We start from the raw sequence: 19,090 nt of genomic DNA on the forward strand, positions 1-19,090 counted from the left end.
GGTGTGCATTAGTATTCAGCCCCCTGTACTCTGATGCCTCTAAATACAATCAATTGCCTTCAGAAGTCATCTAATGGCCCTTTTCCACTACCCTTTTTCAGCTCACTTCAGCTCGCTTCAGCCCGACACGGCTCGCGTTTCGACTATCTAAGAACAGCACGACTCAGCTCGCTTCAGCCCTGCTCAGCCCCCAAAACTCGCACGGTTTTGGAGTAGGGCTGAAGCGAGCCAAACCGAGCTGAGTGAGGCTAGGGGCGTGAGGAGACACTCCCCTGTGCACTGATTGGTGAGGAGGAGTGTCCTCACACGCCCACACACACCCCACGAGCACGCTGGGATCTGTAAACACCGTAAACCCGGAAGAAGGAGAATTACGAATTAAGAGAATTATGAAGCCTTATGCGCCTCGCCTCATCTATACGCTCTTGCCAGTATCTGTTGGCGTTGTCGGCGACAACAAGCCACAGCACCAAGACCAGCAACACTAACGACTCCATGTTTATTGTTTACTCTCCGGGTTGTGAGACTACCGCTTAAACGCTCACTGATGTCACTGTTTGCGCCGCCTAACGACATCACCTGATGTCCACCCACTTTCGCTAACTCCACCCAATGTGTCCACCCACTTCCAGCCAGCACAGTTCAGCGCGGTTGTAGTTGAAATGCAACGCCAACAGCCCCGCTCAGCTCGACTCAGCACGGCACGGCTCAGCCCAACTCAGCCGCGTTGGTAGTGGAAAAGCGGCATAATTAGTTAATAGAGTCCTACTGTGTGTAATTTACTCTCAGCATAAATACACTTGTTCTGTGAAGGCTCAGTGGTTTGTTAGAGAACACTGAAGAACAAACAGCATCATGAAGATCAAAGAACTCACCAGACAGGTCAGGGATAAAGTTCTGGAGAAGTTTAAAGCAGGGCTAGGTTATAAAAAAAATATCCCAAGCTCTGAACATCTCAAGAAGCACTGTTCAATCCATCATTCAAAATTGGAAAAAATGTGGCACAACTGCAAACCTACCAAGACATGGCCGTCCACCTAAACTGACAGAGCGAGCAAGGAGAGCACTGGTCAGAGAAGCAGCCAAGAGGCCCATGATCACTCTGGAGGAGCTGCAGAAATCCACAGCTCAGGTGGGAGAATCTGTGCACAGGACAACTATAAGTCGTACACTCCACAAATCTGGCCTTTTTGGAAGAGTGGCAAGAAGAAAGCCATTGTTGAAAGACAGGCATAAGAAGTCCCATTTGCAGTTTGCCAGAAGCCATGTAGGGGACACAGCAAACATGTGGAAGAAGGTGCTTTGGTCAGATGAGACTAAAGTTGAACTTTTTGAGCTAAATGCAAAGTGCTATGTGTGGCGGAAAACTAACACTGCTCATCACCCTGCACACACCATCCCCACTGTGAAACATGGTGGTGGCAGCATCATGCTATGGGGATGCTTTTCTTCAGCAGGGACAGGGAAGCTGGTCAGAGTTGATGGGAAGATGGATGGAGCTAAATACAGGGCAATCCTGGAAGAAAACCTGTTGGAGGCTGCAAAAGACTTGAGACTGGGAAGGAGATTCACCTTCCAGCAAGACAATGACCCTAAACATACAGCCAGAGCTACAATGGAATGGTTTAGATCAGTGGTTCTCAACCGGGGGGGGCGCGGAGGTACTCCAGGGGGGTCGCGAGTAGGCTTCATGTATGGAGGAAAAAAAAATCTGGGGCTAACAGGCTATAGTAGCTAAGCAGATGCAACACATTTACTCATGTCAAAATGCAGGACATTGGACTATTACATACAAATCAATACTATTATAAAATCTATCATCAATCTATCATAAAATCTTGTGTGTAGGTTATTTTAAGCCCGTGACGCGAACATGACGCAACGTCACGTGAGTGAGTCTGCATACCGTGGCCACCGTGTGAGTGCTTGCCACACACACACACTAGTCTGGTTTCTTGCCGAGTTAACTCGTGCCGACTCTCGCTAGTCTACTATCATCAATCCATTGATACAGCGCAAAACCCAAACAGTCTTTTTAAAGACTACTACCCCACACTGTATTTTTGCTTTCCCCATTTCAGCTCTACCCAAATAATTTGTTGTTTTTGTTGTTTTCTTACTGCTAGTCTACTACCCCTTTGCCTTTTTCACCCTGCGTGTGAAAAATCCAACTGTCCCACACACACACACACACACACACGAGTAAGTACACCATTCACACCTCGTTAAAATTTGCAACTATAAAATCCCCGAATAAAGATATCGATCGTGTTTCTCACTGATAAGCCCCATACGTTCCCTCTGGTTAGCCCCCTTAGCCTACTACAGACTTAGCCTACTACAGACTTATCGTTACAACTTTATTACACACGTTTATTCACAAATACTTTAACAAAATGGATAGATTTCTTGTCAAAAAACCCAAGACAGCTGACGTAGGTCTACCACCAGATGCGAGAAAGCTTCGGAGGTACGATGAATCATACCTGCAGTTTGGTTTTACTGTCACCTCTGATCTTCGTCCTCAGTGTGTCGTGTGTGCCGAGGTGCTGGCAAACGAAAGCATGAAGCCATGCAAACTTAAAAGGCACCTCGAAACGAAGCATGCTGGCCTGAAGGACAAACCGCTTGAATACTTTCAAAGAAAGCGTGATGGCCTGCATCAGCAACAGGCAACAATTTCCGTGCACAGCACTGTATCTAAGCAGTGCCTGGAGGCATCATATGTGGTGGCAAAAAGAATAGGTAAGCTAGGCAAACCGCACACTGATGCCGAGAAATTCGTTTTGCCAGCAAAACGCAGGACATGTGCAGAATATTCTTCGGGGATAGTGCAGCAGCCAAATTAGGCACCGTGCCACTTTCAAATGACACAGTTGCTCGGAGAATTGCTGATATGTCCAATGATATCAGAGAGCAATTAATACAGTTTATTAAAAATAGTCCATACTATGCCTTGCAGTTGGATGAGTCTACCGATATTGCTGGACAGGCACAGCTTCTTACATATGTCAGGTATGTCAGGGATAAATTAATTGAGGAGGATGTCCTTTTTTGCCGCCCTCTTCAGTCACACACAACTGGAGAGGCCATCTTCAATGTCCTTGATTCATTTATTCGCGAGAATGGGTTGGCGTGGGACCGATGCGTTGGCTTGTGCACGGATGGCGCACGAGCAATGACGGGCCGTGAGCAAGGTCTAGCTGCTCGCGTTAAGCAGGTAGCTCCACTTGTAAAATGGACCCATTGCATGGTTCATCGCGAAGCACTCGCTGCAAAAAAAATGCCGTCTCTGTTGGAATCCGTGCTGAACCAATCAGTAAAAATGATCAACCTCATCAAGTCACGGCCGCTAAACTCTCGCTTGTTTGAGGTCCTCTGTCAGGAGATGGGGTCAGAGCACGAACAGCTGCTTCTGCACACTGAGGTTCGCTGGCTGTCCAGGGGGCGGGTGTTACAACGTTTGTATGAGCTGCGAGATGAGGTAAAGCGGTTTTTGACACAAATCAATTCAGACCTGGCGAAAAATCTGGATGACCCTTTGTGGCTGGCGTGTCTCTCCTATTTGGTCGATATATTTGACCGCTTGAATGGCTTGAACCTGTCTTTGCAAGGCCGAGAAACTCACATTTTGCTTCTCGCAGAGAAAGTGGATGCCTTCAAGCAAAAACTTGACCTCTGGTGTGGCCGCATCAGTCGGGGGAACTGTGATATGTTCCCAAGCCTTGCAGACTTTATCAGTAATGCAGGCACTTCCCACGATTTCTCATCTGTCTTTCAAGCAGCGTCAGAGCACCTGTCGGTAATGAGAAAACAGTTTGCGGCATACTTCACAGAGGATTATCGCTCTTTTGCGTGGGTTCGAGATCCATTTGTGTGTACTGCTGACGAACTTCCAGTTGACATGCAGGAACAGCTTATTGAGCTGAAGAGTGACAGTAGACTTAAGGCAGTCTTCACCTCATGCCCTCTTTCGACATTCTGGGCAGCATTGATGCAGGAGTACCCGCAACTGTGTGACGTAGCCTTGAAACTGCTCATCCCATTCGCATCGACCTACTTGTGTGAGGCAGGATTTTCAAAAATGACTGCGCTCAAAACGAAATATCGCAATCGTGCACAAATTGAGGATGACTTGAGACTGTGCTTGTCAAACATTTCACCAAGAATCGAGGATCTTTGTAAGGCAAAGCAGGCTCAGGTCTCGCATTAACGCAAATGCAGATCACAAAGGCACAGTAAAAAGTAAAACCTAAATTCACGCCTGGTCCCAATTCCCAATGATATCAATAGCCAGCTAATGATAAGCCTAATAAAATACCTAATAAAAACACTAATAATAATAATAATAATAATAATAATGCCTATTAATAATAGCATAATAATAATAATAATAATAATAACCAACAACAGCAATAATAATAATAATAATAATAATAATAATAATAATAATAATAGGCCTAATAATAATGCCTGAAAGAACATAAGTCTTGTACTACTGCCAACAGCTTAGTAATGATAATAGGCCATAATAATAATAATAATAATAATAATTATTAACCCCGTCGACAGTAGTCGGAGGGGTTATTATTTTCACCTGCGTCAGTCTGTGTGTGTGTGTGTGTGTGTGTGTATCTGTCTGTCTGTCTGTGTCTGCAAGATATCTCAAGAACCAATGGATCGATTTGGACCAAATTTTGTACGTGTTGCCAATCACCCAGGAAGGAAACCATAAAATTTTGGCGGTCAAAGGTCAAGGTCATGGCAGAACTTCGAAATTTTCGCCCAATGTATTTTAATAGGGAAAAGGCGGGGTTTGCACTCGTTAGAGTGTCCCTGTCTAGTTATAATTATAATAATGCCCGAAAGCAGATTAGAAATGTGGTGCTACTGCCAATTATAACAATAGCCTAATAATGATAATAGGCCTATGTATTTCTATGGAATGGATAATGCTACTACTGCTGCTACTGCTACTACTACTACTACTACTAATAATAATAATAATCTAGCCCAGGGCTAGCTATCTATCTATCTATCTATCTATCTATCTATCTATCTATCTATCTGTCGATATAAGGTGCTGTAGGTCGGGTGGCGTCACTGCGGGTGAGTGTGTTTGGGGGGGGGATGGGGGCGGGGCGAGAAGAGGGGCCCCCAACTGCAATGAACCAGCTTTGGTGGGGCCCAGGTTGCAAAAGGTTGAGAACCCCTGGTTTAGATCAAAGAATATTCATGTGTTAGAATGGCCCAGTCAAAGTCCAGACCTAAATCCCATTGAGCGTCTGTGGCAAGACTTGAAAATTGCTGTTCACAGACGCTCTCCATCCAATCTGGCTGAGCTTGAGCTATTTTGCAAAGAAGAATGGGCAAAAATTTCAGTGTCTAGATGCGCAAAGCTGGTAGAGACATACCACAAAAGACTTGCAGCTGTAATTGCAGCAAAAGGTGGCTCTACAAAAAGTATTGACAGAGGGAGGCTGAATACTAATGCACATCACATTTTTCAGATTTTTGTTTAAAATTTTGAAGACCATTTGTCATTTTCATTTCACTTCACAATTATGTGCTACTCACATAAAATCTCAATAAAAAACTTTTAAGTTCGTGGTTGTAAAGTGGAAAAATGTTAAAAAGGTTCAAGGGGTATGAATACTTTTTCAAGGCACTGTATTATGGCCCTTTTCCACTACCCTTTTTCAGCTCACTTCAGCTCGCTTCAGCCCGACACGGCTCGCGTTTCGACTACCAAAACCCAGCACGACTCAGCTCGCTTCAGCCCTGCTTAGCCCCTAAAACTCGCACCGTTTTGGAGTGGGGCTGAAGCGAGCCAAACCGTGCCGAGTGAGGCTGGGGGCGTGAGCAGACACTCCCCTGTGCACTGATTGGTGAGGAGGAGTGTCCTCACACGCCCACACACGCCCCGCGAGCACGCTGGGATCTGTAAACACAGTAAACCCGGAAGAAGAAGAATTACGAGAATTTCTGAAGCCTTATGCGCCTCGCCTCATCTATACGCTCTTGCCAGTATCTGTTGGCGTTGTCGGTGACAACAAGCCACAGCACCAAGACCAGCAACACTAACGACTCCATGTCCTCCATGTTTATTGTTTACTATCCGGGTCATGAGACTACCGCTTAAAAGATCACAGATGTCACTGTTTGCGCTGCTTAACGACATCACGTGACGTCCACCCACTTTCGCTAACTCCACCCAATGTGTCCACCCACTTCCAGCCAGCACGGTTCAGTGCGGTTGTAGTCGAAATGCAACTCCAACAGCCCCACTCAGCCCAACTCAGCACGGCACGGCTCAGCCGCGTTTGTAGTGGAAAAGCGGCATTAGTGTGTGTGTGTGTGTGTGTGTGTGTGAGAGAGAGAGTGTGCGTGCGCTTCTCTTGTATGGAACTAGCCATGTAATGCTTGTTTCACTTGGAAACATTTAGGGGTGGGAAATATACAAGAGGGTTACCAAGGCAACCAGGGCCTGGTCTGTGATGAGTGAATCACAGACCTCGTGACAAACTTTCAGGGACAAAACGATGGGCCAATAGTTTCATGTGTTTAAGCCCTATAAGGGCTTCCGTTTGATGCTATAAATATAAATACAAGCAATTTAAACTTGACCAGGATATAAAAGTGAACTAATACATGGTTATAGTATTTTAGTAATCAATCAGTAATTAGCTGCACACACTGTAAAGCCTCACTCAGTCTGAGTTCCAAATGAGTCCTGATTGTGTGTGTAGTGCGCTACAGAGCGTGTAAAGGGCACTAGTTTATATCCTGTGTAGTGCGCTACAGAGTGTGTAAAGGGCACTAGTTTATATCCTGTGTAGTGCGCTACAGAGTGTGTAAAGGGCACTAGTTTATATCCTGTGTAGTGCGCTAGCATAGGAAGTAGAATCCCATTTGGGACTGAGCCACTGTTAGCCGAGTTGAACTTACCTTGATGTTTCCAGCAGAACGCAGTTAACCACCTCAAATCCCCCACAACGGATCAGATGGAACTGTGGGGGTAAAACCCTGTCAGAAAGAGTTTAATGGAAAGATGATTAGTAGAGTCGGAGAGCTCAGCTCATCAATCAGCAAAACTGCCGCACGGCTTCTTCTATTTCTCTCAATGTGTGGCGGATCGCGACCGAGACGCCCACAGCGACCCCTACTGGAGCTCCACACTCATCACAGCAGGGCAGAAAGGGGAATTAAACTCAACCCCTACTGGAGCTCCACACTCATCACAGCAGGGCAGAAAGGGGAATTAAACTCGACCCCTACTGGAGCACTGTCCAGCTGTGACTTCTTTAGGAACTCTTTAATAATAATAATAATAATAATAATAATAAAAAAATAATAATAATAATAAACGGCCATGCTTACAGTAATTTGTCATGCCATTTTATCACAATGACAAGAGATTATTCATTATTAATTAATTATTATAATGTCGGTAATATTTGTTTTATGTAGACTGGTTGTTTATGTATTTCTTCCTTGACAGAATGATTGTGAAATCACGTGTGATGCTCCGAGATGTCCAGGGCTGCACGTGCACCCGGATGGTTGATCAGTGTGTCCCCACCCTACACAGAGAGGCGGGGCTAAATCTGCTGAACTCTGGTCCTGATTGGGATGAAGGACTGCAATTATTCACATTTTTATTAGTGACATTAAATGAAACCATCATATCAATCTAATAAACAAATGCTAAAAAATTGATAGCCTACAAACTGAAAGGAAAACGTAGGCTAAGTGGCCCACGTGGCACATCCTACTCTGTGCTTTTATTACTGAATAACAACTGTTCTGTTGATACACAAATGAAAACTCATTGTGTTTATAACCCCCCCCCCCAAAAAAAAATTATATATATATATATATATATATCTCATCTCATTATCTGTAGCCGCTTTATCCTGTTCTACAGGGTCGCAGGCAAGCTGGAGCCTATCCCAGCTGACTACGGGCGAAAGGCGGGGTACACCCTGGACAAGTCGCCAGGTCATCACAGGGCTTTATATATATATATATATATATATATATATATATATATATATATATATATACACACACACACATTATATATAGTAAATAAATCTGACTTTCTCCCAGCCAGAACTGTTCGCAGGTAGACTACCTTACCATGTCATCATGTCAAGTACTGTCAAGTTATCAGTTTGTTGGTTCTAATCTCGGGGCGAATTTAGCAAGAATTAAGGGTAACATTTTGTTTCAATAATGTGAGCCAAGCAACATTCAAAAGAGAGGTCAAATAAATCACAACTATTTTGGTCAAACAAACTTTGTCCACACAAAACAATTATTCACTAACTCCAGATTCAATCACTGTCTTAGAATTCCAAAAAAGTAACGATGGATAGGATTTTGATGCTGACTTATACAACCTGATTCCAAAGAAGTTGGAACAAGTAAAACAAAAACAGAATGCAATGATTTTCAAATCCTTTTGACCGATATTCAATTGGATACAAAGACAAGATATTTAAATGTTCAAACTGATAAAACTTGATTAAAAAAATATTTACAACCCCCCCCCCCCCCCCCCCAAAAAAAAAAACAAAAAACAAAAAAAACCACATTCTAAAGTTGATGTCTGCAATATTTCAAAAAAAGGTTGGGACAGGGGCGTGTTTACCACCATGTTACATCATCTTTACTTTATGTTACGAACCCATAAAATTGAAAAAATGGGAACGCAACATAAGAAGCCCAGGAGACGGCGATTTCAAAAGTAAATGTTTTTTTTTAATGCTCTTGGAGAAAGGGTTAACAAAAAGGCGTCAATAACGGCCTGCGAGTCGTAAAATTCAACTTAAACAATCCCTCCAAAAAAACGAAATAAACAAGGGATTCTTACACACACGTTTTGAAAAAGGAAAAATAAAACAGCGTCTTACCAAAAATACAAAAGCGGCTACAAAAGCGTTATTTAACAAAAATAGAGTGGGTCAAAGCCCCAGAATGTGCCCACTAGCTGGAAGAGACAGTGTCGCAGGTGAGGCTCAAAAAGCGAAAGAACAGAGGATCCGAGAGCTGAGAGAATCCACCCAGGGAGACTGGAGTCTTTTATTGGCGGCACCGGCCAATCGGGGGGCTCCGGCACCCAAGGCGCACCTGCAGCGAATCGCGCACCTGCAAACAATCACTCTTAAAAAAAAAAAAACAGCAACCACATGGGCAAACAGTAGACGCAACGCAGCATCTAGGCTACGTAACACCCCCACCCTTAAGAAATAAATTGGAGGGTGAAGACATTGCAAAAAAAAAAATATATATATATTTTTTTGTGAAACCGACTGCATAAATATAAAAACTCAGATCTTCCCCACTAACTATACACACAAATCTACCTAACAGTAGACCCTAATCTTCGGGCAGCCGTTGTGGTGGGTACTTACGCACCTTAAACCCATAGGCCGGTAGAACTACCCAGTAACAAGTAGTTGCCCAAGCCTTGGTGGTGCCCCCGAGACAACTGCTCGTAACCACGTGACCGCCCAAAAACAAGAAAGGCAAAATAAAAAATAATGTACCCACCAGAGTACATTCTGAACCTTTCAGGGGAAGTCTGCATAAAGAGTAAAGGCATATACAATTAGAGTGTTTCACAACAGTTTCAAATCACACAATGATATATTTAACAGGTTTACATTACAGGAAGAAAAGAAAAATGCAGCCCGACAATTTATTATTAATTCCATTTAACAGTATAACTAAACCCGGGATAATGCGTCAGCCACGACATTATCCCGACCACGAATGTGTTTAATGTCAAGGTTATAGCCCTGAAGCACCAGACTCCAACGCATTAACCTTTGGTTGTTGTTGCACATACGGTTGAGAAATGTTAGAGGGTTGTGGTCTGTGAATACGGTAACCTTAGCTGCCCCGCCAACATATACCTCGAAGTGCTGTAGAGCCAGCACGAGCGCAAGCGCTTCTTTTTCGATGGTGGAATAGGCGCGTTGGTACTGGTTAAATTTGCGTGAGTAAAACCCAACAGGATGGTTCAGACCATCGTTGCCCACCTGAAACAAGATAGCACCTGCCCCTAAATCGCTTGCATCCACCGTAATAGAGAAAGGCATGTTAAAGTTAGGCGCGGCCAGCACAGGCACAGTAGTGAGCAGCGCTTTGATTGATTCAAAGGCGGATTGACAGGGTATATCCCAGTCAAACACACGCTTTGTGCTGAGCATGTCAGTGAGAGGGGCAGCAACGCTCGAAAAATTTCTACAGAATGATCTGTAGTAGCCCACCATGTCCAGAAAACGGCGCAATTCACGTCGTGAGGTTGGAGGTGGAAAGTTCAGAATTGCTTCCACTTTGGCAAGCACCGGACGAACTTCTCCACGTCCAACAACTTTGCCGAGGTACACCACGGTGGCCTTGCCAAATACGCACTTGGCTAGATTCACTGTCAAGTTCGCATTAGACAGTCTTTCAAAGACGGTGGCAAGATGTTCCACGTGAGCCCGCCAGGTGGCGCTATACACAATCAAGTCGTCTAAGTACGCCTCACAATTAGACACACCATCAAAAATTCGATTAATTAATCGTTGAAAGGTGGCTGGGGCGTTTCGAAGACCAAAAGGCATGCACACATACTGTAGAAAATGATCAGGTGTAACGAAAGCTGAGAGCTCCTTACCATGCTCGGTTAAAGGGACTTGCCAATATCCCTTGAGGAGGTCTAGCTTGCTCACATAATTGGCCGAACCTAGGCGGTCAACACAGTCATCCATTCGAGGCAAGGGGAAACTGTCTGGCTTGGTTACTGCGTTAACACGCCTAAAGTCGGTGCAAAAACGGAACGTACCGTCAGGCTTGGGAACTAATAGACATGGGGAACTCCACGGGCTACTACTTGGCTCAGCAATTTTGTTTTCCAACATGAAGTTCACCTCCTGTCGAAGTATTTCACGCTTTAATGGATTTGCGCGATACGGGTGTTTGCGGATTGGCTTTGAATTCTCGACATCAATGTCATGCACGATAGCGGTGGTACAGCGAGGGATGTCAGAGAACAGCCCTTCGTGGGACTTCAGCAAAGCAATCAAGTCAGCTGACTCGGATTTAGCAAGGTGGGAAAAATAAGAGGGCAGATCGCTAAGGATTTCAGAATTTTTAAGCCTCCCTTCAATTAACTCAACAGGCGGGCCAGGAACGTCGGGAGGCTGGTCAGAGAGAACAGCGGTTGCGCATGAAGCGGAAAGAGTGGCAAGTTCAGCACCACATGACCTGGACAGTTTCCCTTTTGTATCAGTGCTTACTGCGGCGGCTGTCAGTTTTCGTGCCCGGTAGGCTTTTAGTCTGTTAATGTGACACAGCCTGGTTACCTTTTTGTGATCGGGGGTGGCAAGGTGGTAATTTAAATCACCAACTTTTCGCTCCACGCGATAAGGGCCCGCGTAGCGTGCTTGTAAAACAGAGCTGGGCACTGGCATTAAAACCATGACTTGGTCACCAGGGGAAAAATGGCGAGAGACAGATTTTCGGTCGTACCGTTTTTTCATTCGTTCCTGAGACAACTCAAGGTTCTCTTTTGCCAGTTGGCAAGCCCGCTTCAACCTGTAACGCATTTTTGAGACATAATCATTTAGGTCAGGGGTGTCAAACCTGATCCATAAAGGGCCGTGTGGCTGCAGGTTTTCATTCCAGCCATGCAGCAGCACCCTGATTTGACTTATTCAATCAACTGACACACCCACCCTTTAATCAAGGGTGGGTGTGGCTGCAAGTATTTGACTGTGTGAAGACAGTTCAGTTGATTGAATGAGCCAAGTCAGGTGTGCTGCTGCATGGCTGGAATGAAAACCTGCAGCCACACGGCCCTTTATGGATCAGGTTTGACACCCCTGATTTAGGTCATGATAACTGGCCGTCTCAGTAAGCCACGCATCTTTGAGAACCTTCAATGGCCCACGCACAGTATGCCCAAAGACTAGCTCCGCAGGGCTAAACCCTAGACTCTCCTGAACCACCTCACGCAAGGCAAAGAGGCACATCGGCACTCCCTCGTCCCAGTCACGTTCAAACTCAAGACAGTACGTTTTTAGCATTGTTTTGAGGGTTTGGTGAAATCGTTCAAGCGCACCTTGTGACTGGGGGTGATAACTACTTGATGTAACGTGGTGAACCGCTAGTTGTTGCATGACTTGCCTAAATATCTTAGACAAAAAATTTGTCCCTTGATCTGTCTGAACGACTTTTGGGAGACCAAACACAGAAAAAAAATTCAAAAGCGCCTTCATGATGACCGGGGCTGTAATTTTCCTTAAGGGAACGACCTCGGGGAAACGCGTGAGGCTGCACATGATCGTGAGTAGGTACTGATTTCCCGACTTAGTTCTAGGCAGAGGACCCACACAGTCTAAGATTACATGCTCGAATGCTTCAGAAGACACGGGGATTGGCTGTAGGGGAGCAGGCGGAATTACTTGATTAGGCTTCCCTACGACTTGGCACAGGTGACATGTCCTACAGAACCTTATGACGTCACGTTTAATTCCTGGCCAGAAAAAAATGTTGTAGCACTCGGTCGGAAGTTTTATTGACACCCAGATGTCCCGCAAAATGGTGGTCGTGAGCTAGACTTAACACTTCATCCCTATAAACTGTTGGCACCACAATTTGATTAACAACACGCCATGTATCATGCGCAGGGGCAGTCAAAGGCCGCCATCTGCGCATTAACACACCATCCTGTATAAAATAGCCCGGAGGTTTCACATCATTATCACATTTCGATGTGGCCTCGGATAAGAGCGGTGTCAGAGAGGGATCATCTTTTTGCTCTTTAATTAGCTGCTCGCAGCTAAGGGGGAGTTTAGACGTGACCGAATGAGAACCGCGAGGCGATGAGACACTGCTCATTAACGGATGAGCAAGGAAAGTGTCTCTTAAATCCACCATAACATCTGGACTGTCACATTTATAGCGCTGCGTCATGGCGCGTGTAACTACGGTGGATGGATAAACTTCAGGGACAACAGCGGACGGACGAACACCTGAAGACTGTGGAGATACTATTGGCCAAGGCAAAACTTTCCCACCGGCGAGATCATTCCCCAGCAGCATTGCTACACCTTCAACGGGGAGACAGGGGCGAACCCCCACAACTACATCACCGGTAACTAAGTCGGACGAAAGGGACACCTTATGCAAAGGGACATTAACGAAACCCATTTCAAATCCTCGTACGAGGACATCATCTCCAGTATATGTACTGTCGCTGAAAGGCAACACCTCCTTAAGCAAAAAACTTTGTGAAGCACCGGTATCGCGCAATATTTTAATACGCACACATTCGCCGGGCACTCCAGGTAAAGCGACAGTGCCATCCAAAATAAACGGCGCAAAAGACCCACTTGGGGATTTGTCCGCATCTGAATCAGATACATTTATTTCGTCCTTTTTAGAACTGGAAACACATAAACCAGTCTCCGTTTTGACTGGTGAAGCGGGATAAGTTTGATTTTTACGCTTAAACCTGTAACAGTCAGCCATGACGTGGCCCTTTTTCTTACAGTAAACGCATGTTGGAACTGTGTTTCTAGACACCTGGCTGACTTGGCTAACGCTCGACTGACGGGGCGGGGAAGGCGTGTGACCACGCACCGGCCCTTTAACGAGCCCACTTTGTTTTGAAGAGCTAGTTTTTCCAGTGAGATCGCGTTTATGAGCAAGAGCATATTCATCTGCTAGCACGGCTGCTCTGGCAGGTGTTAAGTCTTTATGCTCGCTCAGGTAGGTGGCGACGCCCTGTGGAAGTCCGTTGGTGAAGTCCTCTACTATAATTAAGTTGCGAACCGCCTCAAGGGTGGTGACATTTTGTGACTGCAACCAACGGTCAAAGAGGATTTCCTTCTCCCTAACAAATTCCACATACGTCAGCGAGTCGGGTTTTGAAAATGACCGGAATTTTTGCCGATAGGCTTCAGGAACGAGCGAATATATCCTAAGTACCGCCTGTTTGACCTTCTGGTAATCAGAAGCGTCTTCTAGTGGCAAAGAGGAATATGCTTCCTGGGCCTTACCAGTAAAAACACATTGTAATACCATTGTCCAGACCTCAGGTGGCCATTTTAATGTAGTAGCCACACGCTCAAAGTGATTAAAGAATTTATCGACTTCTTTTCCATTAAACGGTGGAACTACACGTATATTTCGAGCCACGTCAAAATCATGCCTGGATGGTACGCCAGCTGCCCTAGCCTGCAACTCCAGTTCCTTTAAGCGTACAGCATGATCGTGTTCCAGGTTTTTTAAATGGAGCTCATGCTCCCTCTGCTCTCTTAATTTAGTTTGCTCCCATTCGAGCTCCCTCTCTCTCAGCGCTAGGCGCTTCCACTCGAGTGAGCTTTTAGTGGGAGTGGTCGGAGGTTCAGGGGCGACTTTCTCGACTTCGCCAAACACACCTTGGCTATACAGCGCGTCGATAAGCTGCACCTGCAACTCACTTTTAGTGATACCCCCATGAACATCAACTTTATAATGCCCTGCAACACGTAGAAGCTCATCACGAGTTATACCAAGCAGTGCTTCCTGCGTTGGCGCTTTAACAAACTCATCTAGGTTAAGCATAACTACGGTTAACGGCACGCACACAAAAAAATACAACTCTAAACAGCTAGTAGGCACCAGCAAAGAATACAAACCTACCACCTGGGACGGAGAAAGATTCGCAGCGAGGACAAAACACAAGGGGTGTTTAAGGAAGCGCAGAGCGCAAAAAGCCTCAAAAGCGGATCTAAAACATAAGGTGACTTACGCACGAGCAAGAACCAAATTTTGATTATTAATTAATTAATAAATCAATTAATTCTCTCCCGGACGAGCCCCCATTTATGTTACGAACCCATAAAATTGAAAAAATGGGAACACAACATAAGAACCCCAGGAGACGGCGATTTCAAAAGTAAATGTTTTTTTTAATGCTCTTGGAGAAAGGGTTAACAAAAAGGCATCAATAACGGCCTGCGAGTCGTAAAATTCAACTTAAACAATCCCTCCAAAAAAACGAAATAAACAAGGGATTCTTACACACACGTTTTGAAAAAGGAAAAATAAAACAGCGTCTTACCAAAAATACAAAAGCGGCTACAAAAGCGTTATTTAACAAAAATAGAGTGGGTCAAAGCCCCAGAATGTGCCCACTAGCTGGAAGAGACAGTGTCGCAGGCGAGGCTCAAAAAGCGAAAGAGCAGAGGATCCGAGAGCTGAGAGAATCCACCCAGGGAGACTGGAGTCTTTTATTGGCGGCACCGGCCAATCAGGCGGCTCCGGCACCCAAGGCGCACCTGCAAACAATCACTCTTAAAAAAAAACACAGCAACCACATGGGCAAACAATAGACGCAACGCAGCATCTAGGCTACGTAACACTTTATCAATGCTCATTTGTAGAAGTTTTGAACGCGAAATTCTTTCCCATTCTCGCTGGATATATGACTTCAGCTGGTCAACAGTCCAGGATCTCCATTGTCATATTTTGTGCTTCATAATGCACCACACATTTTCAATGGGAGGCAGGTAAACCAGTTTAGCACCTGTACTCTTATTACAAAGCCATGCTGTTGCAACACGTACAGAATAGGACTTGGCGTTGTCTTGCTGGAATAAACAGAGATGTCCCTGAAAAAAAATGTCTGGATAGCAGCATATGTTGCTCCAAAACCTGTATGTACCTTTCAGCATGAATGGAACCTTCACAGATGTGCAAGTTCCCCCTGCCATGGGCACTAACACACCCCATACCATCACAGATGCTGGCTTTTGAACTCCGATGGTAACAATCTAGATGGTCATTTTCCTCTTTAGCCCAGCGAGCACAATGTCCATGATTTCCAAAACCAATGTGAAAATTCGACTCGTCAGACCACAGCACACGTCTTCACTCAGCGTCAGTGCATCTCAGATGAGCTCAGGCCCACATAATTCACCGGCATTTCAGGATGATGTTGATGTATGGCTTTCGCTTTGTATGGTATCTGCAGTGATGAACTGTGTTTATTAATAACGGTTTTCCGAAGTGTTCCCGAGCCCATGTAGTCATGTCCTTTATACAAATCATGTGGGTTTTTAATGCAGTGCCATCTGAGGGGTCGAAGGTTACAGGCATTCAGTGTTGGGTTTCAGCCTCGCCCCTTACATTCAGAGATTTCTCTGAGTCTTTTGATGATATTGTGGATTGTTGATGGTGAAATCTCTAAATTCCTTGTAACTGTATGTTGAGAAATGTTGTTCTTAAACTGTTGGACTATTGGCCCCTGCAGTTTTTCACAAAGTGGTGAACCACCCCTCCATCCTTACTTGTGAAAGACTGAGCCTTTCTAAGGACCAGTGAACTGGTTTACCTGTAAAAAGTTCCAAACGGGTGTTTTTTTTTGAGCATTCTACACCTTTCCCAGTCTTTTGTTGCCCCTGTTCCAACTTGCAGGCATCAAATTCAGGACTAATATATATATCAAACTTTGTTGTTTTTTCTGTGTATCAGTTTGAACATTAAATATCTTGTGTTTGACTTGTATTCAATTGAGTATAGGTCAAAAATGACTTGCAAATCATTGCATTCTGTTTTATTTACATTTTACACAGTGGCCCAACTCTTTTAGAACTGGGGTTGTATTATCAATATATCCTACATGGGCATGCGTTAAGAATAAAATACTACAACATCTCCTTTAATTAGTGGATATAAAATGGTTTGGAATAGCACATTTTTATTTTCTAAATATATAAAAATTTCAGTTTCATGGTCCTGTGCATTCTGGATAGGTGACATTGGGACCTGTGTTACACATGGTTGACAACATGCATGTGCACATTTGAGATTTTATTACGGACCTCAAACATGAGCAGATAGCAAACATTAAATTCTGCATCAAACTCAGGAAATCAGCAACGGAGTCCCTTGAAATGTGTAACAAGCACAATCCTCGAAAATGTCCCAGAAATTGAGTGCATCATATGTCAGGGTCATCAGATCACCCTGACTTCTGCCCCTCTTGAAGCATGAATGCCACTCAAAACACCTTGCCTGGCTCGGCGCTTCACTGCTAAAGCATTTCAAGGCTCTCTGTTGCTGACTCATAAAAGTTACTGCTCGCTCCTGCTGCATGTGCATGACCGCACAGGCTCAGAACTTTTTGATTACACCTCATACGTAAGGTTTATAATTCCACTATTCGGTGTCATCCAGCTGTCTCAAAAAGGTTATGCCACTAATGTCTGGCATGATTAAGAGGAATCTACAGTGGGGCAAAAAAGTATTTAGTCAGCCACCAATTGTGCAAGTTCTCCCACTTAAAAAGATGAGAGAGGCCTGTAATTTTCATCATAGGTACACTTCAACTATGAGAGACAGAATGGGGGGAAAGAATCCAGGAAATCACATTGTAGGATTTTTAATGAATTAATTGGTAAATTCCTCGGTAAAATAAGTATTTGGTCACCTACAAACAAGCAAGATTTCTGGCTCTCACAGACCTGTAACAACTTCTTTAAGAGGCTCCTCTGTCCTCCACTCATTACCTGGATTAATGGCACCTGTTTGAACTCGTTATCAGTATAAAAGACACCTGTCCACAACCTCAAACAGTCACACTCCAAACTCCACTATGGCCAAGACCAAAGAGCTGTCAAAGGACACCAGAAACAAAATTGTAGACCTGCACCAGGCTGGGAAGACTGAATCTGCAATAGGTAAGCAGCTCGGTGTGAAGAAATCAACTGTGGGAGCAATTATTAGAAAATGGAAGACATACAAGACCACTGATAATCTCCCTCGATCTGGGGCTCCACACAAGCTCTCACCCCGTGGGGTCAAAATGATCACAAGAACGGTGAGCAAAAATCCCAGAACCACACGGGGCGTACTAGTGAATGACCTGCAGAGAGCTGGGACCAAAGTAACAAAGGCTACCATCAGTAACACACTACGCCGCCAGGGACTCAAATCCTGCAGTGCCAGACGTGTCCCCCTGCTTAAGCCAGTACATGTCCAGGCCCATCTGAAGTTTGCTAGAGAGCATTTGGATGATCCAGAAGAGGATTGGGAGAATGTCATATGGTCAGATGAAACCAAAATAGAACTTTTTGGTAAAAACTCAACTTGTCGTGTTTGGAGGAGAAAGAATGCTGAGTTGCATCCAAAGAACACCATACCTACTGTGAAGCATGGGGGTGGAAACATCATGCTTTGGGGCTGTTTTTCTGCAAAGGGACCAGGACGACTGATCCGTGTAAAGGAAAGAATGAATGGGGCCATGTATCGTGAGATTTTGAGTGAAAACCTCCTTCCATCAGCAAGGGCATTGAAGATGAAACGTGGCTGGGTCTTTCAGCATGACAATGATCCCAAACACACCGCCCGGGCAACGAAGGAGTGGCTTCGTAAGAAGCATTTCAAGGTCCTGGAGTGGCCTAGCCAGTCTCCAGATCTCAACCCCATAGAAAATCTTTGGAGGGAGTTGAAAGTCCGTGTTGCCCAGCGACAGCCCCAAAACATCACTGCTCTAGAGGAGATCTGCATGGAGGAATGGGCCAAAATACCAGCAAGAGTGTGTGAAAACCTTGTGAAGACTTACAGAAAATGCTTGACCTCTGTCATTGCTGACAAAGAGTATATAACAAAGTATTGAGATGAACTTTTGTTATTGACCAAATACTTATTTTCCACCATAATTTGCAAATAAATTCTTTAAAAATCAGACAATGTGATTTTATGGATTTTTTTTTTCTCATTTTGTTTCTCATAGTTGAAGTGTACCTATGATGAAAATTACAGGCCTCTCTCATCTTTTTAAGTGAGAGAACTTGCACAATTGGTGACTGACTAAATACTTTTTTGCCCCACTGTATCTGCTTTGTGATATTGTTAAAAGTACTTTTTGTGAATATTTATTTACTTATTTATTTAGCTAGATTCGCCTGGTAAATACAATAACGGAGAGGCAGGGACACCACAACAGTAAAAACCAATTACTGTGGGCCCAAAAAAACCAATAAAAGTATATTACAATAAGAATACAAAAGGACTTCTCTCCAGGTACACCAACACCACCAGT

This window comes from Neoarius graeffei, chromosome 4, assembly GCF_027579695.1.
Source record: "Neoarius graeffei isolate fNeoGra1 chromosome 4, fNeoGra1.pri, whole genome shotgun sequence".
NCBI classification, from domain to species: domain Eukaryota; kingdom Metazoa; phylum Chordata; class Actinopteri; order Siluriformes; family Ariidae; genus Neoarius; species Neoarius graeffei.